Genomic DNA, 24,677 nt, shown 5'->3' with positions numbered 1-24,677 from the left:
ATAAGAGGTGAATTTATAATTGTACTTATAACTGCTATAAAAAGACAGAAAGGTTTTTTTTCCATTGTCTTTCTTTCTCTTTTATTTTACTTTCCCCCTCTTCCTTGCATTTTTCTTTGATTTCTTTCTTTTCTTTCTCTTGCTTTATGTTAGTTTGTTTTATTTTTTTATCTTTCTTTTTTTTAAAAAAAATGGTTGATAAAAATTATATTAAAAAACAGGAAAGAGATATCATGTTTTTCAGAGAAAGAGCTTAACTGCCTGGGTGAGGTGAGTCCTCCAGAGAAGGGGAAGGAAAAAATATGTTTTCCTGTTTGCAAATGCCAAGGACAGCAATGTTTTTATGTTTCCATCATGGTATTTAGAGAGGGATGTCTCTGCTCTTGACTAGTGGACCCAATGAACAATTAAAACAATTACACATAAAAAGATGCATATAGGGCACAACACAGTCATTCAGATCAGCACTGGCAAGATTATGCATCTACTCTTGGAAGCATAAGTGAACAGAACATGTACGCGCAGCAAGGAAGAAAGCAGAACTCTCTGCCGAAATAAAGGAAGAGACTTCACACATCCTTATGGCTATGCCAACACTCCGGCAGGGGGTCACATCCACTAGCTCTTCACCATCTGTTGCAGCATAATATGTTTGGAAAGACTTGAAAACCCTTGAGATAGAGTGCTGATCTGAGTAAGACAAAGAAAGAAAGCAGGTTGATTGACATTTTTGGTGCCGGGGGTTAGATCTTGATAGTAGGACAGGCTCGAGATAGGAAATGATGTTTAAAAGAAGCTTTTGTGGGTAGACCTAGGGATTGCACACCGTGTGGCTAAATCACTGAAACTCGGTGACACAAGAGGAGGTGATGATCCTCTATCAGAATGTTGTCCCCCTTGTTTTCTCAGCTCTCAAGTCTGCTACGAATATAATTTTATGGTGAATAGCCAGGCAGGCATAATGCAAATCAAGGATCATTTCCAAATCGCTCCCACCCCAGACTTGAACCGAAGCCAAACTTGAGTGGAGGTCTGAAAAAGTTTTAAGTCCCTGCTGTATTTTCAGTTTTACAGGCTTTTGCGTTTTTTTCTGAGTCTGAACAGCAAGGTGTTGAAACGGCAAAGAAAATTTATGGCCCAACTTTTCAAGTCCAGTTACAAGTTATCAGCATGGGAAATGAATTCCTGAACTCCTACTTATATGTCTCAGAGTCTTTCAAGGGGGCTATAGGGGGCAGCAGCTGGGAATGGCTGAGAGAATGCCTGGATTCCTTTATTTGGGGGAAAAAAATCTAATCCAAGGCTTGAATCAAACTAATTCAAGTCTATATAGGTCCTGTCTGAAATTATGTACACATACCTTAATTCGTACGGATATGCAACATCTGTTCAAAGCTAGTTTACTTGAAAGTGATTTCTAGGCTAAGAAGACATAGTCTTAGTTAGTAAAAAATTTACCTACTTAGAAAGGTGTTTACTCCCCACTTAACTTGGATATTTTAAAAAAAACTGATTCCCATTTTTAGAATTTTGACTCTAATATCCTCTCTACCAACTCTCTAATGTAGTTTAGCAACTCTCCACAAAACCTGTAACAACAGTAAGCTGACCTATGAAGGTTTAAAAAAAAAAGCATATAAGGACTATTTGTAAGGAAATTAAGAATTTTTCATGTCTCATCTTATCTCGTCTTGTGTCAGAAATGCAGGAACTAGAAAATGGGAAGTTATTAATTTAATTTTAAAAAAATTAAAAGCTTTGATAAAATATAGATTTATATAGTTCTAATCCAGTACCAGGCCATGTTAAAAGCAAAGATATTTCTGACCAGCAAATCATTTTGTGTGCAAGTTGGTCCCAGAAGGCCCTGTAGAAGATGGATGGTTGTTTGAATAGTCGCAGTGAATATCCTCATCCCTGGGGAGAAACCTCCATTTTTCCATGTAAACTTTAGTTCTAGCCAGGCCGGTGTGCAGTTTGTTTAACCATCTCCAGACCGTCTATCCTCCTCCACATCTCTGGGCAGCTCGTCAAGTGGTTCTATCCAATTATGAAGATGAGATTTCTCTTGAGATTTCTATCTTTTTCATTGTTCTGTTTGAGGTGTAGTAACAATCTAATTTTTCATTTTATTATATTTTATTTTATTATTTATTAAATTTGTTCACCACCCATCTTGCTAATATGTGACTCTGGGGGAAGCGTACGATCTAATGAAACAATATTATAAAAGATTACCACAGGAAGACAATAAATACATTAAAATTTAACAAATTATGAACCCAGAACAATTCAAATATTCTTTCCAACTGGAAATGGGGCAAAACGTTTAGTTCAACAAGTTCAGCCGTTCATTTGGTTTGAGTATAAACTGGTTGAAAGAATATAAACACTCAGTGAATATTTCTTCTAAGTCTTTGAAATGGCTATGTCTTCCCTTACATTTAATCCATACAAGATGTCCAGTGAGAGAAAAGATTCTTATTTTCTAAAAAGTACCTGTAAGACTCCATTCTAACTAACCTTCTGGCTATATTTCCCAGATCTAAATGCTGTGGGAATGAGGCAACCTAGCATTGATCCATGGTACTCTGGTCCAGAAAATACAGCTGGAAGGCTATAGAGACTAGACCATCTCACAGATGTAAGACTTTTCAGTGCCAAAAATAAAGAATACTCAATCTACTCTAAGACTTTGGGGAAATTTCCCTCCCTCTAAAAACAGCTGAAAACACACCTCATTTTTAGGGACAGGAAGTATTCCACACAAAAAAAAAATGGAAATATAGCAATACCAGTTAGTGCTATAGACCATCTTTTTTCTAAAACAAGACATATTTTTCTGAAGAAATCTGGATTTATATATTATACCTTTAAATTATAGTATTAAAAAAAATATACAAATTAGGTCCAGGACAAATGATAAAAACTAAGTGAAATAAGCAGCTCCTTGGATAAATTGTCACATTTAAACCACAGAGCTCAGATATGAACATAGGAATGCATAATACATAATAGTTTTTCACCAACTCAAACCAGTGATCCAGCTTGCTCTGTATATTTTATACTCACCAGCAACAGCTCTTCAGCATTTCAGACAGAAATCTGGTATTGAGAATTGGACCTCAAACTTTACTGTTGTTCAACAGTCCTTCCCAGTTTTAATGACTGGGAATTAATGGGAAGGGCTGTTGAACAACAGTAGTCAAAAGTTAGAGAATACAACTAGGGGTAGGTTTAGAGAGGTGGTCATCAACTGGTGGTCCATGGACCATTGGTGGTCTGCAGAAAAATTATTTGTATTTTTTATATTGCACTAAATCAGGGGTCCTCAAACTACGGCCCCTGGGACAGATACGTGCAATGAACGTTTGTGTTGCTGCAGAGAGTCTCCCCCTTTGGGGTCTTTTTGTGTGGGTCAGAGGGGGACAGAAATTCTGACTTGGGGTCTGCTTCAGCCTCCTGGTGCGGGGCTTTGGGCGAAGGCTGGAGGGAAACACCATTGGTGGCGAAGAGCCAGAGGGCCTTGTTCCAGTGGGACTGCATCATAGCCTGGAACTGGCTGACCATCTCAGCCTGCTGAACCTCCAGGTGCTGGCACCTGGCCTTGCACTCCCACAGGTCTTCCCTCTGCTTGGAAAGCCTATGCTCATAGTCCTCTGCTCAGCTTCCTTCTTGGTCAGATCCAATTTGAACTGTTTGCCAACTCTTTCTCATGGTGGCTGCTTAGCTCCAAGAACTGCTTCCTGTTGGGACTCTAAGGAGCCCGGGCAGGGAGGCGAGGAGTGTCTGGAAGGGGAGGGGTGAATAGAGGCCAGCAAAGTGCCCCTTGATGTGAGTGACCTTGAGTTGGCCACGTCCACCCAGTCACATGACCACCTAGCCACGCCTCCCCACCCAGTCATTAGGTAGATCATATTAGTGGTCCACGGGATTTAAAATTATGAATTTAGTGGTCCCTGAGGTCCGAAAGGTTGGGGACCTCTGGTTTAGAGGGTTCTTCTCATGATTCCCTTAAAATTACTTGTTATAGGAGAAGGACTGGCAGAGCCAGGGGGAGGGATGAAAAAAGGGATCAGCCTAGAATCACTATGTAATCACAAACTAAGTGCAGTCCCTCTTGACTTCCATTGAGCCTCTTCTAACTCTAATCAGTGCTGATGGTTAGTTGAGAAGATTTTTGAGCATAGTCTTTTAGCGATAAATCAGTTAAATTGAACATGTGGGCCTGGTCTTTCGTACCTGATATTTATAAATTGACAAGCATTAGCTCAGAATATACACATTTTCTGTGCCACAAAAGGTTGTCTCTAGGTTAAATTATTTATTTTGATGGATTGAATGAATAAATAGTAGATTTATCAATGGTGGATTCCTACAAAAGCTACATTGGAACACCAGGTACACAAACAATGTAAAGGTGGTCAGCCGGCCACAAAAATATTGGAAGTCATGCTCTGTTTGGGACCTTCCTGAGGCAGTTGACAGCTCCCTTTGGCAAAGGTGTGCAGAACCAAATGGTCTGATCTATCAAGGTTTTTTTTTTTTTTAAAGGTTTATTTAAAAGAAGTCACCATTTAGTTGGTTAGAGAGTCAAGTGAAGGCCCATTAAATAGACAGAATTGCAAGCTGGCTGTGTAAGGAAGTAAGCACTGTTTTAGTGAGCGTCGGGTTCCATAGCAAATCCACAAAACACATATTCTCATCTTAACAAGCAGATGGTATAAATTAGCCCTAAACTAATGCACTTTGATTCTCACTACTGGCCTTCAGAGAATATCTGGGGGAAAAAATCTGTATACCATGAACAAAGAAGGTCCATTGCACTGGCTTAAGTAGCAGGCTCTCCCAGAAATACAGGCAAGTGACTCTCGGCTGCATGCCCAAGACCCACTATTTAGCCAAACCTTTCTCTTTTGTGCATTCAAGGCAAGTTTCTTGTGAAGTATCTCACAAACATCTGCCTTCATTATAATTATATTTCTATTTCAGCTGTAACAAGCTATTTACAGATGAGCCTGTTCATAAAGAGCTTTATAATTAAGCAAACAGAAATATCTTTTTATAGGATGAAGATCTAGGGGTGATAATCACACACAACATACACAGCAACAGTTGCAAATTGAGTGTTTAACACTAGTTACATAGTTAGTGATGTACTCAATAAAGGCTGACATGACTTTGTCCTTAAGTTCAAGAAAATACAGCCTTTGCTTCAGAGCAACGTGTCCTCTCTCTTTACCTAGGGAAAAGTATTTTTCTCAGAATGTCACTCCTGATCAACCGCAATGCAAAAGTAAACTTGTTTTCTCCATGTTTCTTTGCTTCGAACTGTAACCAGAGGTGGATTTCAGCAGGTTCTGACCAGTTCTGGAGAACTGGTAGCGGAAATTTTGAGTAGTTCAGAGAACTGATAGTAAAAATTCTGACTGGCCCCTCCCCCATCTATTCTCTGCCTCCCAAGTCCCAGCTAATCAGGAAGAAATGGGGATTTTGCAGTAACCTTCCCCTGGAGTGGGAAGGGAATGGAGATTTTACAGTATCCTTCCCCTGCCACACCCACCAAGCCACGCCCACCAAGTCATGCCATGCCCACCAAGCCACATCCATAGAACCAGTAGTAAAAAATGTTGAAACCCACCACTGACCATAACCCATGGTAGTTTGTTTGATCCAGTTGTCCTGTACTGATAACATTTGGTCAAATATTCCACCAACTTCTATGGAGGCCTTCATTTCCCCTAATGTTGGGGAACATTAGCAAATTGCATGGTGACTATGGCTGACGTCAGCCAGGCAAACATCAGCTGTAGCCACCATTCTTATCCAAGAACGTCCCTGGGAAGCACCCTGGATCACAATTTAGCCTTGTTCCCTCTGGGGCAAACTATTATCAGTTCCTGAAGAAGAACCTTTGGGTCACGATGGGGTATTTCTCCTCTCCCCTTTGCTTTAATGATAAAAGAGAAACCAATCTCACAACCTTCCAAGTAAGCTACACTCTCCAAATGCATACACACATTATAAAATGTTTTCAGTTTCCTTCCCCTGATCAAAACAAATGCCGTGTTCGGGGGCATTTTGTTCAGTTTTCCAGAATACCCACATTTGTTGGAGGGCACACATGGAGCCAGTGCCAGATTGAATTCCCCCACCTCCCGACCATTTGCCTTCATTGGAATGGTGGGGTAACCAAGAGCAGAGCTTTAAAAGAACAGCAAAAATGGCCTAGACCAGAATACTATCATATTCTGAGGTAAATCCACCTACAGGTAGTCCTTGACTTTCAACTATTCATTTAGTAAGCCTTCAAAATTGCAACAGCACTGAAAAATTAACTGGCATGTATTTTATGACAGTTGTACTGTCCCGGGGTCATGTGATCACCATTTGCAACGTTCCCAGTTGACAAGCAAAGTCAGTGGGGGAAGCCAGATTCCTTAAACCATTGCAGTGATTCACTTAACAACAGTGGCAAAAAGGATCCTAAAATGGGGTGCAACTCACTTAGCAGCTGTCCGGCTGAGCAATGGAAATGTTGGGCTCAATGTAGTTGTAAGTCGAGGACTACCTACCAGTATCTTTATTTGTTCATTGGTTTATTTGAATGATACATGGCTGCTCAAATCACAACTAGAAAATCTGGGCAGTTTGTATATTCTTGCAAACATAAATTACAGAGAAATCAAACCAAACACAAAATATACCCCAATACAAGATAATTGAGGCCAAACCCATAAACACATTCAAATTCAGAGTCATTTCAGGATAGGCTCAGCAATCCCTCTGGCTTCCTGTCCAGGGCAAAAGATAGATTTTTAAAGCAAGTACTATGACAGAGAAGACATGCTTTCTAGGTCTCCCTAGATCAGTCCCCACCAAACCTTTGGGGCACCAGCAGTGGTGGGTTGCTACCGGTTCTCCCCGGTTCTTGCGAACCAGTAGTGGAAATTTTGAGTAGTTCGGAGAACCGGTAAATACCACCTCTGCCTGGTCCCACCCCCAATCTATTCACTGCCTCCTGAGTCCCAGCTGATCGGCTAGAAGGAAAAAATCAGGGCTCACTTGATAAAGAAGAGGGGAAAAAACCAAGACACCGTAGCTTTAAATTGAGAAGCCAAGAAGCCTCCCAACTGATCGGCTAGAACAGATCCGTTCCTTGTAAACCGCTCAGTGGTGATAGATTGGCAGTTGAGGCCAAGCTGCCTGAAAGCAGTTTCCGATGCTCTCGGTGGTGGCAGAGCGGAAAAAAGCTGTTTAAACTCTTGCTGCAGCACTTCAAAGGGCTGCCCTACAGCTGATCAGTGGTAAAAGGCAGTATGGTGGTAGACCAGTGCACTCCAAGAACAAATGGGTAGACCAGTATGGCTCTGTAAGCAGTTAAAAGCCTGGTAGACCAGTACCTCTGCTAAATCCTAAAGGATTGTTTGTCACATGACCATCAAACCATGCCCACAAAATAAGCCACACCCACAGAACCAGTAAGGAAAAAAAAATTAGAACCCACCCCTGGGCACCAGGGACCAGTTCCATGGAGAGAGGTTTTTCTTTGGTGGACCAGAGGGGGCGTGGTTTTCTGTGCTGCCTTCATCCCAAGCTTCACTTGTTTGCCCGGCCTGGTTACTAGCATGCCTCAGCCCATGTACTGGGGGACCCCTGCCCTAGATGACACTATTTCATGGAAGAGACCTAAAAAAAATATCCAGACTTCTACATCTTATGGAACCAATCAGTATCATAAATAACTCTGCCCAATGCCATGAAGGACTTACTAGTTGATGATCAGCATTTTGAATGGGATCCAAATGCCTACAGTGAGCCACTACAGTTCATGAATTAGTAGAGTTGTATGGACGTACCATGGTACACCAACACAACTGCATTCTCCATTAATTGCAGCTTCTGGATTATCTTAAAAGGCAGTGTCATCGTACAGGTTACAATAATCCAAAGGGGAAATGACCCGGGCATAAGGGACCACAAACAGGGCTTCCTGGTCCAGAAACAGATACAACTATCGCACAAGATGGAATGTGCAAAAGCTTTCTTGGCCACAGCTGCCACCTGCTCTTCCAACAGGAAACAAGAGTCCAAGAGTTCTCCATATTCAGCATCCTTTGAGTTCCTGCGCCTATTTCCTTTCCATCCTCGAACTCATGGTTTACACTGCTGTGCTATGCTTTTGCCAGAATGGAACAACATGAAACCTTATTCCCTGTTCATAATGCAGGAATCTGGGAAACACGAAAGGAATTCTATCCTTTTTGCTGATTAGGTGACAAGCAGCACAATCAAAGACTAAGTAGAAGAACTGTTTAAATCATGTTTCCACTCTTCGTACTCACCCTCTATTTTCACCTTTGCATGTGAGCTGGAGATGGATACCTTATCTATGAGCAGCAAACTGAGCCACTATTCAGCATTGCAGGCTTTCAAATTCAGGAGTGTTTTCCTCTATCCTGATTAAAGAGGTTTTTTTTTCTAAAGAATTATCCTTTGAGGGTGCTTAGATAAACATATGGGTTCAGCTCAGGTCTGCCAAGGTCACCTATCACCACTGAGGATAACAAATCTGCAGAGCAAATTTGCAGATGGAACATTCATCTGCCCGATTCAGATGCATATGGGAGCAACGTCCTTTTAGAATAAAAGCTGAGACTCCATATAAATTAAACAGATCCAACGGACTCCAAAAATCTGGTGGAAAATTATAATATATGAGTCTGGCTGTACAATGCAGTGCAGTGCCTAAATAAGAAAACTGTTACTAAAACTAATCTTACCTCACCCTTTAACACTTGAAGAGGATTTAAATAAAAGCTTCAACATTGTCCCTCTGCCTGAAGATGTTCACAGATAATATGATATCAGAATTTATTTAGTGTATTTACTATATGGCATATTATACATGGACCAGCAATATATACAGGTAGTCCTCCACTTACAACAGTTCACTTAATGACTGTTCAAAGTACAACAGCATTGAAAAATGTGACAAATTATGATTGTTTTCACAGTTACAACCTTTGCAGCATCCCTATGAATCATGCGATCAGAATTCTGACGCTTGGCAACTGGTTTATATTTATGACTATTGCTGTGTCTCAGGGTCAGTGTGATCCCCTTTTGTGAATTTCTGAAAAGCAAAGTTAATGGGGAAGCCAGATACGCTTAACAACTGGTTAATAATGTGTCAACTGCACAGGGGTGAAATGCTCCCGGTTCGGACCGGATCGCCTGATCCGGTAGCGATGGAGGTGGGTGGTTCAGAGGACCAGTAGCAAAAATCCCTGCCCCCCCCATTGCCCAGCTGAGCCACACAATCATCAGAGCCTCTTTTTTTATTTTTAAAAGCATTTTTTCTACAACCTCTTTGGCCGAATAGGTTATAGAAAAAATATTTTTAAAAGGAAAAAAAAAAGCCTCTGCCGATCAGGCAAGTCAGCTGGGATCGTCAGAGGCTTTAAAAAAAAAAAAAAGAAAGCCTCTGCTGATCAGGCAAGTCAGCTGGGATCGTCAGAGGCTTTAAAAGCATTTTTTTACAACTTCTTCAGCTGAAGAGGTAGAAAAAATGGTTTTAAAAGTAAAAAAAAAAAAGTTGGCCACGCCCACTCAGTCATATTACCCCACCACCACCAAGCCACACCCACAGAACCAGTAGTAACAAATTTTACATTTCACCACTGCAACCGCAGTGATTCACTTAACAAGGCAAATAAGGTCGTAAAATAGTGCAAAACTCAGTTAACAAGTATCTCACTCAACAACAGAAATTTTTGGATTCAGTTTTGGTCGTAGGTCAAGGACTGCCTGTATTAACATTTCACCTAGAGTAGTAAAATGCAATAAAAAAGAAATGTTAAAAAGACCTATGTTTGAATACCAATGAAGATCAAATAGAACTGATGGAGAATACTAGTTTTAAGATTGAGATAACTGTTAACATGCTTAGATATTATTATGACAAACATGAGTTGTATGTTATTTCAAAAGAAAAATGTTAAGACATGAAATGAAATTAAGAAGGCCATGTTAAGATGGAAGAAATTAAAACTGTCACTGGTAGGGAGAATTTATGTGATAAAAATGAATGTTTTGCATAGAATGATGTTTTTATTTTAGACAATACCTGGATTCAAATATATACATCGATACAGATGAAGACTTAATTGAAAGCAGAACTTTTCATTTTAGGATTGATGGATGATAAGCAGTTGGAAGAAAGTCAAGGAACATTGTTTTTATATATGATAATTGCAGCGAGATTATTGTATGTACAAAGATGGGAAAATTTGGCAATACCTATGACAGAGGAATCGTTGGTAAAGATGACAGAGCTCGCTGAAATGGCCAAACTGACTTGTTTGATTAGAGAAAATATAATATCTACATTTATTGCTAATTAGAAACCCCTTATGGAGTTTCTGTATAAAAATTAAAAAATGAACTGATGGTTTATAGTTTGGGTGATTAGACAGGACAGATGATAGAAAGAAGAGAGTCATGATCAGAGGTGGTATTCAGCAGGTTCTGACCAATTCTGCAGAACCGGTAGCGGAAATTTTGAGTAGTTCGGAGAACTGGTAAATACCACCTCTGACTGGCCCCGCCCCCACCTATTCTTTGCCTCCCGAGTCCCAGTTGATCGGGAAGGAATGGGGATTTTGCAGTAACCTTCCCCTGCCACGCCCATCAAGCCACGCCATGCCCACCAAGCCACACCCACAGAACTGGTAGTAAAAAATGTTGAATCCCACCACTGGTCATGATGTAACTTAAGAGAGGTTAAAATATATTTGTACTTATAACTGCTGGGAAGAATATTGGAAATCACTTTTATATATGTATGTTTTTTTAAAAAAAACTTTCTTCTTTTTTTCATTGCACTTTTAGATTTTTCTTTTATTTCTCTTTTTCATTTTCTCCATTGTAGTGTGTATTAGTTCTTATTACTTAAAACTTTCAATAAAAATCATACACAAACACACATACATTTTTCACAAACCATCTCTGATCTCTAATTCAGCCAACTTCAGAAAATGAACACTGCTAGCCAATCTATAAGTAAAGAGGGCATAAATCCTAATAACCCAGTGCTATAAATATGAATCTAGAACAGGTTTTTGCATTTTTTTAAAAAAAGAGAGATAGAGCCCTTCATCTGGAAGTTTTAAATAGTGTAAAACTTCCTATGGTTTGGCTGTGGAGTTCTAAAAATTTGGAACTGTTATGCTTTGTAAATGGAGTTTTGCCAACAATTGGAAGTAGGCCAATACTATCAAATTCAGATCTTTAGCAGGGCCAATTTCAGTTTATATTCTGATAACTGCCTCTTAAAAATTCAGAAAAAGGATTTTAAAAAATGACAACCCTACTACTTCTTGTACTTCTTTTCCTTCTATTTTTTAAAAACCTTATTTAAACAGTACAGACTATTTTTAAAAGAACACAGGGTATTCAAGCTGAAAGCAGCATTCCTGGAACTCATTTAGAATGGGCAATGTTTAGCCTATTATGTTAAATTCCAAAGGGTTTGACTATTTTTGAATCAGATTTCTCTTTTATTAGGTACAACTGTTTTAACATTGCATTTTTATTGTTAACAATGGTCAGAGGATTTTGGAATTCGGTATAGAGTTGTACACAAGTGGCCTGGGCAAAAACCTCTGTAAATATCTTCTAAGCTTTTGGCAAACTTTCCTTGAGAGCAAATATTAACTCCAGATAGTATTTATTGTCTTTTACAAAATAATTGCCATAATAGTGACATCTAATTGCGAGAGCTAAGAATACATTCCGGCCAAGATTTAATCAGGGTTTGCTGGGATTGGTGGGTTAACAGAAACACGTTTATTAAATCACTTTTTTTTTTCCTTCCTATACTTCTAACAGTCCATTTATAACATACTGTAGGAATATAGACTATAAAATATTCATCTGCAGAATATTATACTAGTTACATAGGTCTCAAGAGAAATTATGTCAAAATGATGACACGCACACAGTGATCCAAGACACAAATCCTAATGTCTGACACAACTCACATTTTTCATCATGATGTCACAACTCAGCTTTCCTTCTCCCCATGTTCATGGACCCCCATGGACAAATCAAGAGGCATCAAATTGTAAGATGGACCAAAAAATAAATTTACTAAAGGAATTCTATGAGCATCGGGGCCAAACCACCTCCTGCCCTAATGTTCCAGCTTTGTGGCTTCAGTCCTGCTTTTAAAAACAAAAGTAAAACTATAGTTTCTCAGTGCATCTTAAATACAAGGTTTGACTTAATCTCATTTTATTAGCGTGTGAAATCACACTCTGATCATTTTTCAATATTAAAAATGCACCATATTGGGACATTAAGCCAGTGGTGAAATCTAAAATTTGTTACTACCAGTTCTGTGGGCGTGGCTTGGTGGGCGTGGCTTGGGGTAATGTGACTGGGTGGGCATGGCCAATTATTTTTTTTTTTACTTTTAAAACCATTTTTTCTACAACCTCTTTGGGGAAGAGGTTGTAAAAAAACGCTTTCAAAAGGCTCTGACAATCCCAGCTGAGTTGCCTGATCGTCAGAGCTTGGATCGTCAGAAGCATTTAAAAGAAAAAAACTTTTTTTCTTTTAAATGGCTCTGACGATCCAAGCTGAGTTGCCTGATTGCCGATTAGGCAACTCATCTGGGATCGTCAGAGCTTGGATCGTCAGAGTCATTTAAAAGAAAAAAAGCCTCTGATGATCACGTGGCTCAGCTGGGCATGGGGGGGGCAGGGATTTTTGCTACTGGTTCTCAGAACCACCCGCCTCCATCGCTACCGGATCGGGCGATCTGGTCCGAACTGGAAGCATTTCACCCCTGCTTTAATCATAACTTTCTCCTTACAGGTAGAGGACTACTAAAACTAATACAATGCAGTAGAGTGCTATACAATTTACACAGGAAGACAGGAAACTAAAAATATCATAAGTAAAACGTATAAATAAAAATATAATTACAAGACATCTGACTCCAATTCTCAAATGAGGTGAAGAAGTCAGCAAGTAGAGGTGAGAAATCTTTCTATTGTTGTTGCTAAAATAGGCCAAACAGAGCAATCTGAGTAGGCAGCCCATCATGCAAGACTTAAGAGTGGATGGAACAGAGCCAACAGAAAGCAAAATATCATCATTGCCCAATCTTCTGCCATCCCAACTTCCCCCAAGTGTGTGTATGTTTGTGTGTATTCCTCCCTCTTTCTCTTTGACAAACTGGTTGGTTGGTTGGTTGGTTGGTTGGTTGGTTGGTTGGTTAGTTAGTTAGTTTTTATGCCACCTATCTCCCCTACAAGGTAACTGGGGGAAGCTTACAAGTTACAAAACAAGTAAAAACTAGTTTGTAGGAGATGACTAGATTGAGCCCGAGGGAGGGGTCAAATGCATCATCAATCACAAGTCCCTTCACGCCCATTAGAGATCGAAGTCCATCCCACTTTCCTTATCTACCGCCAATTTCCTTTGGCTGTTAGTAGTTCAGATTCTTGTAGAGTGCTTCAGCTTGCAATATATCTTTATACCAGCAGTGAAATCTGGCCGGATCTATCTGGTTCGTACAAACCAGTAGGGCTGGTGGCAGGAGGCTATGCCCACCTGCCAGGATGTCATTAGATACCGTTTTTGACCCCCTGCGCATGCGCAGAAGGTTCTGCACATGCGCAGAAGAGGCACGCACAATCACATTTCCAAACCGGTAGTGAAGGTAAGTGCATTTCACCTCTGCTTTATATTCATTTGAACTGCCTGGATCTCCTGATTTCCCTAGTGCTTGACAGTTAAAATATTAAAAGATTAAAATGGCACAGACTAAAATATTATTAAAAACTGTACTAAAACCAAATTTACCTCATATTCTTTCATATTTCATATTCTTTCTGAGTTTGCCATGCATAGTTCCTGCCTGTCTTAGGTGAGCTTGAAGTGACTTAGCCCCTCTTTTTTGCAGCCTATAGTGCTCCTCAATATCATAATCCCAAATTAACTGTCATTGAATCTCACTTTAATCTTTCTGATTAAAGCCTCTATTGCAATCAATTACATCAAGCACCTTTGGGAATAGGATGACCATGTGACTTTTATGAGGTCCAGCAGCATAAAAGAGAATGGCAGGGTATACAGAGAAGGAGGGGATGGGAATCCTCAGGTGGAACATGTCTTTGAGAGAGAGGGAGCCATTTTTCCAGAAGAGGATGAGAACAAGGGAGTTCTATGCAGCCGAAAATTTGGTATAATGGCTCTCAGGATATGATACTGTCCTTCAACCTGCAGGAAGTGGACTGCCTGTTATCAGATGTGTAACTTTAGCTCTCTCTCCTTCAACAGTTTGAACTATAGTATTTATTTCTTGCATTTCATCCACAGTCTAAGTGATTTCTGATCACACTTGCTACAAAAGGGTTACTATGCCCAGGAAAAAAAAAATTAAATCAACAGATTAATAATTCCTTGACATAATGGACAAAAGCTCTCCTGTACATCAGGGGATAAACCAATCTGTAGCAGCTGCAGATAGCTATTTACAGATTGGGCACCAAGCCAAAGTCTCGTTAAGTGTAATATTCTTTCATTGCTTTTCCCCACTCTTTGGGTCCCACTACACACCATTGTTTAGGAGCAAAGTGTCCACCTTTACTCATATGAAACATGGGTAGCCTTGTCAAACTCAGGATATATCCATGTTGAAGTCTATTCTCCAGTTCCCAATAAGCAAATTATTCACTAGGCAGTAACAATGCTGCAGGTTTTTGCAAATGGATTTGAAACTTACTAAAAACAGAGCCAAGAGGAGGAGGCAGTTCATAAGGTTGCACAATTTCAAATAGTCTGTCTCAGAAGGATATCACTTGGATGAGAAGTAAGGCAGGGATGAATTTTGGAGTCAAAGTTTCTAAAAGCCAAATACTCACCATTTGAACATTTGGGGGTTCTGAAGGTACCTGGAATTCCATTCCTTTATTTCAGAGCACCTGGTGCTAGATGATGATGTGGCCACAACTGGTGGAAAATGGGGCAGAGTAAGAGAATGGCAACAGGGATGTTCAGTTCCCTTCAGGTCTGTTAGTCTGCCTGCCATTATAATTTCACTGCCCATCAAGAGTCAGATGGTGATCCAATCGAGTCCAATCTTATCCAATTAGTCTACCTCTTGGAAAACAAAGCAACGATGTTGGTTCATTTGGATGACAATGTCATACAAATCACATCACCTTTCCCAATGATTTAGATAGACTTTCTCTTTCATGTGCTACCTGGCCCTTTAAGAAATGTGTCTGTGTCAGGTGGTGACTTGATCCAATCATTCTGCTTCTTCAGCCCACCCATCCTGCCTGGCCAACTTTTATAGCTCTAAGGCTGATGTTATATAATTTGCACTCATAGGTGAGAAACATAGGTGACTTTTTTTTACTTTTGTCTTCTCTTTGGTTGGGCTGATTGTTACAAAAGAACTGAAAAACAGGCATCAATGTGTACATGTCATTAGAAATGCACGTGCTCACATTTGCAAAGCGATAGGGAAAGTAAGTGAATCCCACTGCTGGGTCACACACAACTTCGCAACTAACAACAACACTACATTATATGTATTAATAAACCAGTGGCTAAGTAGATTTTTATCTTTTTGGGGGGGGGCGGTTCTCTTTTCCTTTTCGAATGGTTTTCATTTTTTTTAAGTTTCAGAATTGTTCCATTTGATTTCAGTTTTTTAAAGTGTATTTTAGTCTGGTGTGTGTAGTTAGTATTTTCTGTAAATTGAAATAAATGTATTTTAAACAAAAAAAAATGGAAAGACTCCATGAAAACATGGAAGCTCTCTGCTTTTTAGCATTTTAGTAATTTGAAGGGGTTATTATTCTAGTAGAATATTGTTGTTCTAGTTTTTCATCTAAACAGCAAAGAGGGGACGTATACTGATAGAAATGGAAGCAGAGATTTTGAGTGTCAACTGTACACTTGACTTGTATAAAGTCTGCTGGGCGCCAGGAATGTGAACTAGAGCAGTATTCACAGTTGGATACATAGTGCTCTGGCTGAGCAAGCACAAAAATTAAGCCTCTGAGAGGCATTCTATGGGCATTCTCCATGTCTACGAGCTCATGATATCCAAGACCCAACTTTTATAGGTCTAAATTAAAGCAAATGGTGATATGCACTGCTTTCAGATAGGCATCTAGCTTCGGAGACAAAAGAGGATGGATAGCTGAAAAAAGCTCTTTTTTTTTTTTAACTTACACCAGCAAAATTGCTGAGTTAAAAATTTAGTAATGCAGAAGTCTTGACTGGTGTGCTGTCTCTATTCACTGGTGCAAATGTAATACAGTTTTTTATTTTATTTTTTTAAGGTAAAGGTAAAGGTTCCCCTTGCACATATGTGCTAGTCGTTCCCAACTCTAGGGGGCGGTGCTCATCTCCATTTCAAAGCCGAAGAGCCAGCACTATCCGAAGACGTCTCCGTGGTCATGTGGCCAGCATGACTAAATGCCAAAGGTGCACGGAACGCTGTTACCTTCCCACCAAAAGTGATCCCTATTTTTCTACTTGCATTTCTTACATACTTTCGAACTGCTAGGTTGGCAGAAGCTGGGACAAGTAACGGGAGCTCACTCCATTACACGGCACTAGGGATTCGAACCGCTGAACTGCCAAACTTTCAATCAACAAGCTCAGCATCTTAGCCACTGAGCCACCATGGGTTTTTTTTGTTGTTGTTGTTGTTGTTTTGTTTCTCCTTCTTAATATGGTATGGACCTTCTCTCCATTATAACTAGACCCTTGAGTTTGCTCTTGTAGTTTTTCACCCCTGTTCCAAGTAGTGGTGCTTCTTTTAATCTGCAGAGATTCTTCTTTACAATAGATGTAAAGAATAGATGTCTGTCTCTGTCAAACATAGTCGCCAAGTCTGAATGGATTTTTGAGTGATGCTAGGGGAATGTAATCAGCACACGTGCCAGGCAAACAGCAGCTTGAGGTTATCAACGCTTGTGAGGAAGGGGATAAATACTCTTGTTTGCTTTTCTGCTTTTTTGTTCTGATGGAGTAGAATCACAGGGCTGGGGGAAAAATCTTGGAGGTCTTCTTGTCCAACTAGTAACAATGATTGCATGCCAGGCTGTTAGATTTGCACTGGAAAAAATAAAGGGGAATTCAGGGGAATTTGGATTATGTGAAGACCTAGCTCTCTCGAGAAGGTTCTAATGGTTAGAAAGATTGATTGATTGATTGATTGATTGATTGATTGATTGATTTTGCCAAACATGTACGAGATAACAGATATAAGTATAAACATGGATATGAACACAGGAAATGGGTACAAATAAATGGGGACAGTAGGACAGGGATGGTAGGCACGCTGGTGCGCTTATGCACACCCCCTTACAGACCTCTTAGGAATGGGGTGAGGTCCACGGTAGACAGTCTAAAGTTAAAGTTATAGGGGTTATGGGAAATGAAACCACAGAGTCAGGTAGTGCATTCCAGGCATTGACCACACTGTTGCTGAAGTCATATTTTCTGCAATTGAGTTTGGAGTGGTTTACCTTAAGTTTGTATCTATTGTGTGCTCATGTATTATTGTGGTTGAAGCTGAAATAGTCATTTATTTATTTATTTATTGGTTCAATTTATATGCCGCCCTTCTCTGGAGACTCAGGGCGGCTTACAATGAGTTAAGCAATAGCCTTCATACTTCTGTATATACCTGCTTAGTAGGGCTTTCGCCCCCCCCCCCGCCAAGCAGTGTTCTTTTTTATACAAAGTCAACTTATTGCCCCCACAAACCGGGTCCTCATTTTACCTACCTCGAAAGGATGGAAGGCTGAGTCAACCTTGAGCCTGGTGAGATTTGAACTTGCAGTAATTGCAGGCAGCTGGTGCTATTTAACAGCACTTTAGTCTGCTGCGCCACCCAGGCTCTTTGAGGTCATTGACAGGTAGGACGTTGTAGCAGATAATTTTGTGTACTACGCTTAGGTCAGACCGAAGGCGGCGTAATTCTAGGTTGTCCAAGCCCAGAATTTCAAGCCTGGTGGCATAAGGTATTCTATTATGAGCAGAGAAGTGGAGTACTCTTCTTGTGAAATACCTCTGGACTCGCTCAATTGTATTAATGTCCGATATACAGTGCGGATTCCAGGCAGACAAGCTGTATTCAAGAATTGGTCTAGCAAAGGTTTTGTATGCCCTAGTTTGCAGTACAATGTTACCGGAGAAGAAGCTTCACAAGATTAAGTTAACAACTCTTAATGCCTTTTTGGCAATGTTGTTGCAGTGAGCTCTGGCACTTAGATCATTTGAGATGAGTACTCCAAGGTTCTTGAAGAGTGAGGGTTGTCTAAGAGGTCGTATCGGCCCAGCATGAATTTGGTGTTCTGATTTTTGTTGCCAATGTGTAAGACAGAGCATTTGTTGGTTGAGATTTGGAGTTGCCAATTGTTTGACCATTCTGACACATAGTCAAGGTCACTTTGTAGGACAGCAGCATTGTCGGTGGTGAGGAAAACCAGCAGCAAGATGGATGGCAATGTGTGGTCTATTGGAAACCTGAAGAACAGTTAGAGGCAGATCATCATGGAGAAAAATCTACCTACCTATCACTAAAAATTGATACAAATGTGATATTCAATCACTCAGTCAGTCAGTTTTTGAAAGGCTCATATCATCCAACATAGCATCAATCACTTTTATGGCTATGAATCAACTTGCCTGGTAATCCTTGCTGATGAACATGACATTTTGTTTATACTGGTCACTATAATTGAAAACAAATAATGTTCATTATTTATTATAAAGACCAGAATATGCAATGTGCCTTCAGCCATGGCCTACAATCAATGGCTTGGCTATCACATGTGGAACAATGAGTGGGGAAGGAAAGATTGTTATCCAACCATAATCAGAATTCTACTCTACAATACACTAGATGGTTTGTCCCAGCTTTTTGGAGACCTTCCCTTTCTACCCCACCTCTAAAATAATGTCTTGATTCAAGGAAACCTGAATGGAGGAGCCGCTGCTAATCAACACATTATGCAGATCTTGGAAATTTAGAAATATAATTGTTTTCCAATTACTTATTTATCTAAGGAAAATGTCACCCTTCATTATTAAAAGATGTCCTATTCTACCAAATTTCAGGGAATATTTTTGGGGATTTTATAATATTTATTGCTTCAGGCAGCTTGCTTCCTAAAATCCTATGAAATTATCAATGCTCTTTGACTTTTTACCTTTTTGTTCTGGAATTACAATCTAATTACACCTGCTATTTCCTCTGGTTATGTGAGTGACTGTCAGATTTGCAGCAGGAGCCCCCCGGTTATCCCTAGATGTCCAACTCTCAGATGGGTGTAGGACAACTCACCATAGCCAACTTGGCCCAGCCAACTCCCCTGGGGACAACTTGCTGCAGCCAACTCACCACAGCACAACTTGCCATGGAACAATTCAACACGGGGTAGCTCAAGAGAGGGACAAGTGAATTGCAGCAGGCTTTGTCTTGCTTTAGGTTGAAATTTCTCAAGTTAGAAGCCCTCAAGGCTGGGGTGAGCTACAATTCTACTTGTCCCTTTCTTGTGTTATCCTGCATTGAATTGTCCTGTAGCAAGTTGTCCCATACAGAGTTGGCCACGACGATCTGTCCCATTCCACTCCTTGATAGTGAGAAGAAAATATATATTATATTGTATATTGCAATTTTATATTATGTTTACGAAAAACCTGTGGAGGCTACTCTCATTTGAGCAGGCTGCTATTATCATCACGACCTTCATCATTATTTCTGAATGCGTACTTAGAAATCTGCTATTCAATGAAACTGTGTTTGATTTGAGTGTGGTAAATATGGATTCTTTTCTTCTTCTCTATTGGGGTTCAATTTCAAAGGGATTCAGGATAGTACTAAGAGAAGGCATGTGAAACATGACTGAAAAACAGAGACATTTCTTTGTGGCTTCTGCTAATTTGAGTAGCAATAGCAATAGCATTTAGACTTATATACCGCTTCACAGTGCTTTACAGCCCCCTCTAAGAGTAAACAATTGTTCTACTAAATGTTTGTCCTTATAAACTCAACTGTGTGAAGCACAAAGAGATAAGGATTACTTAGAATTGGGACATAATTCACTATCAACAGTTAATCTGTTCTTAACAAAATTGCTATATGCTCACATAAACTTGTATATTACAAAATCCAAAGAGCAATTTCTGCTTAGTTCTAGCAGCTAAAGACAAAACAGGACTTTTACCTCTATTGTCTCCGTTTATTTTCTTCTCTTGTTTGTGGTCTTTAATGTTTGATATATTAGCTATTATCTAAATTGCTACAACAACATCTTTGGTTGCATCTAAAAATATACATTTTCATGGTTTTTAGAAATATTTGCTAACACCTCTATGTCTTACCAGTCCTCTCTTTTCTAAAGGAACATCATATCCACTTATGATCATGCCACTGAAACGAATGCTTGAGGATGTCCATTTCTTTTAATATTCATCAGCAGACATGCTGAATTAATCTCTTCTATCACACAAAAGTTGGCAGAATCTAAAAGACCATAAAATTTATGGAAACAGAATAAATGCTACATGCTCATCAAATACAAAACACTTCTATTTTTCGAATGCCCATGCAAGCTTCCTTCTCCCCAAACATTCAACAATTGTTCTATGAATCCCACAGAAATATAGCAAGCTCAGTGAAATTAGTGGGGCTCTGTGCAGAATGGATGAAATAAAAGTACAATCTCAAATCCTGTGGGGTCCAATTAAAACAGACAAAGAGAAGCATAGAAGAGGAAAGTAAGAAGGCCAAATAAGAAGCAAACAAAATGAGGAAAAGGAGAAGCAAGGAGATCTAGGATCTTGGACCAGGCATTGGAATTTTCCATTGCAAATTATCATCGCAAACCGGCTGTCTGGGAACTTCTCCAACTTGGTGTTCCCCGTTTGATAACATGGTGTTTCTAAGCAACATTTTGCATAGTCCATGCATACAAATGGTCGGTCGCCATTCGGTGATACGAAATATTTTTTGAGAGATGCAGATGAATTTCACAGTTGTGGTTTTTCTAAAATAAATACAGCAGGGTTTTTTTTTTTTTAAAGATAGTAAAGAAAAGATTTCAATCCTTAGTATATTGTATAAAACAATCCTGCCACAAAGCAAAAGAGATAAGGGCATTTTCCCAGCAATATATTAATGGATCTCTCTGAAAAACTCAAACAGATGGGTATTCAAAGAACATGTGTCAGGACTATGAGATGTATCTCTGCCTGGGCGTTACAAAGAAATCATCAGCTCTACACAGCTCCCCAAGACATCACCAATAATAGTTCACTGATTTTGCTCAGTTACCATTTAAAGCCTGGAGAGATCTTTACTATGAGCTTTTTTTTATGCTTCATCCCATCAATAAAAAGGATAAAATATCAGACTGGTATTTACTGCAAAGACCAGACCAGAAACCTAGAATATCTTCATTTCATTAATAAGTACCCTCATGTCTAAGAAGTGGTTGATTATTACATTAAGGTTTTTTTTTTTTCAACCTATAGGATCTGATGACTTTTATGCTTGCAATAAGATGTGTGATAATTATATGCAGGCCTCCCTTCATGTGATCACATAATTAGTGGTCAACAGTAGTAACAGGTATTTTGGAAAATCTGTTTCCCTTTCTAGCAACTGAAATGAATCCTTAATAGTTATCACAGAGAGCAGACTGTTAGAAATAGCCCTGAGATACATCTGCAGAGTCTTGCTGCAAAATGTTAAGACACTCATAATTGATGAGTCTTGACACCAGAGGTGCAACAGGCAAGATTCCTGATGCTGATGATAGAAAAGAAACAGTCTTATTCTGAAGTCGGAAGGATATTTCAGGAAGATGTTTTCCTGCAGGCCAATGCAATAGCTTACATCTTGGCAATAGATTCAGGAAACTGACATGATCACTCCCATCTCCTGGGCCAAGTTTGCATTAGATAACTTAGACAAAACCTCTAGTTATTTGACAAGAATAGCCAAATTTTAACTTTTGGAACGAAATCCTCCTTTCTCATCTGAGAATCTTACAGATTCAGTTCTAGTTCTCAGCCAGTGTAACTGAAGTTGTTGTACATCTTGCAACTACCGTATACGGGATCTCATCTGGAGGTTAATAATATAGTGAGGCAATCTAACAAAAAGAACTATTTGTGAAAAGAATTTTAATTGAAATTGCCACCTTTCATTTAGTGGATTGTTCCTCCTAGGCTTAAGATTTTGTTAGTTGTTGTCAGTGTGAATCTCAGAAGCAAATTGTGTCAACCATCCTACAGCATGATATTTGGAATATGTTCTTCTAGTTGTTGTTTTTTTTAATTTGATTTATATAGTTCCTGTTTCTCCAAGTCAAACATGCCTGAAAAGTGTATTTACAAAAATCAAGCAAATGGAATATGCATGTTGTAATACTGTAACTATTTAAAGAGTAACATTTAATTACCTGCTAAATGATGTTCTGCTTCTCTTTATATTCTAGGAATCTTAAAGCTGGCCAAGAAAAACCAGGAGGCTGCGAGTTCTAGTTCCATCTTAGGAACTAGATATGAAAGCCAACTGGGTGACTTTGGGACAGTCTATCTCTCTCTCTCTCTCAGCCCATCCACCTCACAGGGTTGTTGTTGTGGGGAAAATAAGAGAAAAGAATAGTGAGTATTTGAGTTATTTATAAAGTAATAAAGGTGGGATAAAAAAATAAAATAAATAAATAAAAATAAAATCTCCCCATGTTTTTGGAGGACAAAGGATAAGATCAAGTCCCTTAAGTCACCAGGCTGCAGCATGCAAGAAACAAGGCCACGCAAACAAGCAAAGTCTCATCTGTGGGATGCAGGCAGTATCCCCCTAGTCCACAGAAAAACCTCTCTCCATGTAATTGATCCCTGGTGCTCAAAAGGTTGGGGGGGGCATTGCCTTGAGTTGTTCCTAACACATCATTGGATAATTCAGTAGCCCCAAAAATATATCCAGACTTCTGTGGGATCATTTTCTTCTCACTGCTTCCTGGATCCCTTCATCAGCTAGCCTCTGAACTCTCTGGAATGTAGTGCAGAATGAGGTCAGGTCCATATAATGAATTTCTGAGGGAGGGGATGAAAAAAAATGCATGCTTTCAAGTCATGATTTTATTTACTAATCATCAGGGTCATCCAATTTATAAATGGCTGGTGAGGAGATATATAAAGATGACTATGATTTCATGATTAATAATCACATGCAGAATTAATTCCTTTACCTTCAGAGGACACAAGGGGGTTATACAGTTTCAGGTAATTTAAATTCCATAGCCAATAGCCGAAGATCACCCAGCAAACTGATGAAAGCCATCTCCACTTCCCACAATTCTAGCATTTTAGGGCACCTCAGTATGAAGAGAATAAAAAGGGTTTTGCAGTCTTTTTTTATATATATAGCAAAATGTCTCACATGGTAACCTAATTGATTACTGTAATGAAGACCAGTCAGAATTTTTTTTCCTCTCCTGTAGATGATTGAGAAATAAATGTTCCCTATTCATTCATCTTCCCTGAATAATCCAGACACTTGAATAGGGGTTTAAAAGAAAAAAAAAGAAAGAAATCCACTTAAAATCCCAATAGGAGAACATGTGATTGTTTTGCTTCCAGCAGGTCCTGAGTGGAAAGGATATTAGCCAGAACAAATTCCAGGTAGCATCCATCCTTTCCTAGGAGAGAACATGGTGGGGATGGATGGAGGTTGTACTGAAACTTACAAAATTGTCAAGAAGTCCCTTCTGGCTTTTCATAGAGTTAAAAGAATGTAGGGCATTAAGAATAGAGCTTTTCATCCTGCTGCTCCATGTGACCATACAACATTCCCCTTTTCCAGTAATCCCCGATTTGGAATTGTTTAGCCTGACTCTTCTTTTGAAAAAGTCCTGCTTCCTGTTTCTTGGCCCTCTTCAGTTGATTTAAGAACATTAAAAAGCAGATGAGCCAATATTTGGTAGCAAAACATCACTATTCATTCGGACATGGAAGCCAGACCGACAATCAGTGACGCCTCTGAAAATAGCAGCAAACACATGCCATGTCGCCTCTCCTCCCCTCATCCTTTCAGGCATGGATCCTTCATTCCCTGCTGGCCCTTGTAGTCTACGAAATTTTTACAAAGTCACTCTGGCACAAAGGCGCATTACTCAGACCCAAAGGTGCTTTTTCAAGAGGCAGCTGGAGTTTCTTGTGGGGTTTTTTTTGAAGACATTTCACTTCTTATCCAAGAAGCTTCTTCAGCTCTGACTAAATGGTGGGGAATGGAAGGATTTATATTCCTTGCATCCCCATCATTCAGTCAGAGCTAAAGAAACTTCTTGGATGAGAAGCGAAACATCTTCAAAAGAAAAAGACCAAGAAAGTCCAGTTGCCTCCTGAAAAAGCACCTTTGGGACAACCATGACCTGGATGACTGAGAATCTCCATAGACTCATTACTCAGAATTCTTAAAGAGTGGCCTCAAAGTAAATCCATTCAGAGACAAGTTGGCAAGTAAACTTAGAAAATGCATATGAGCCTTCCTTGCTTGGTGTGGATCACTCCCTAGATGTGCAAGGATATTAGGATTTCATTTTCTAAAAAGTCACAGAACAACT

This window comes from Pantherophis guttatus, chromosome 1 (assembly GCF_059756535.1).
Source record: "Pantherophis guttatus breed Tessera chromosome 1, ASM5975653v1, whole genome shotgun sequence".
Classification (NCBI taxonomy): domain Eukaryota; kingdom Metazoa; phylum Chordata; class Lepidosauria; order Squamata; family Colubridae; genus Pantherophis; species Pantherophis guttatus.
This window is presented reverse-complemented; position numbering follows the sequence as displayed.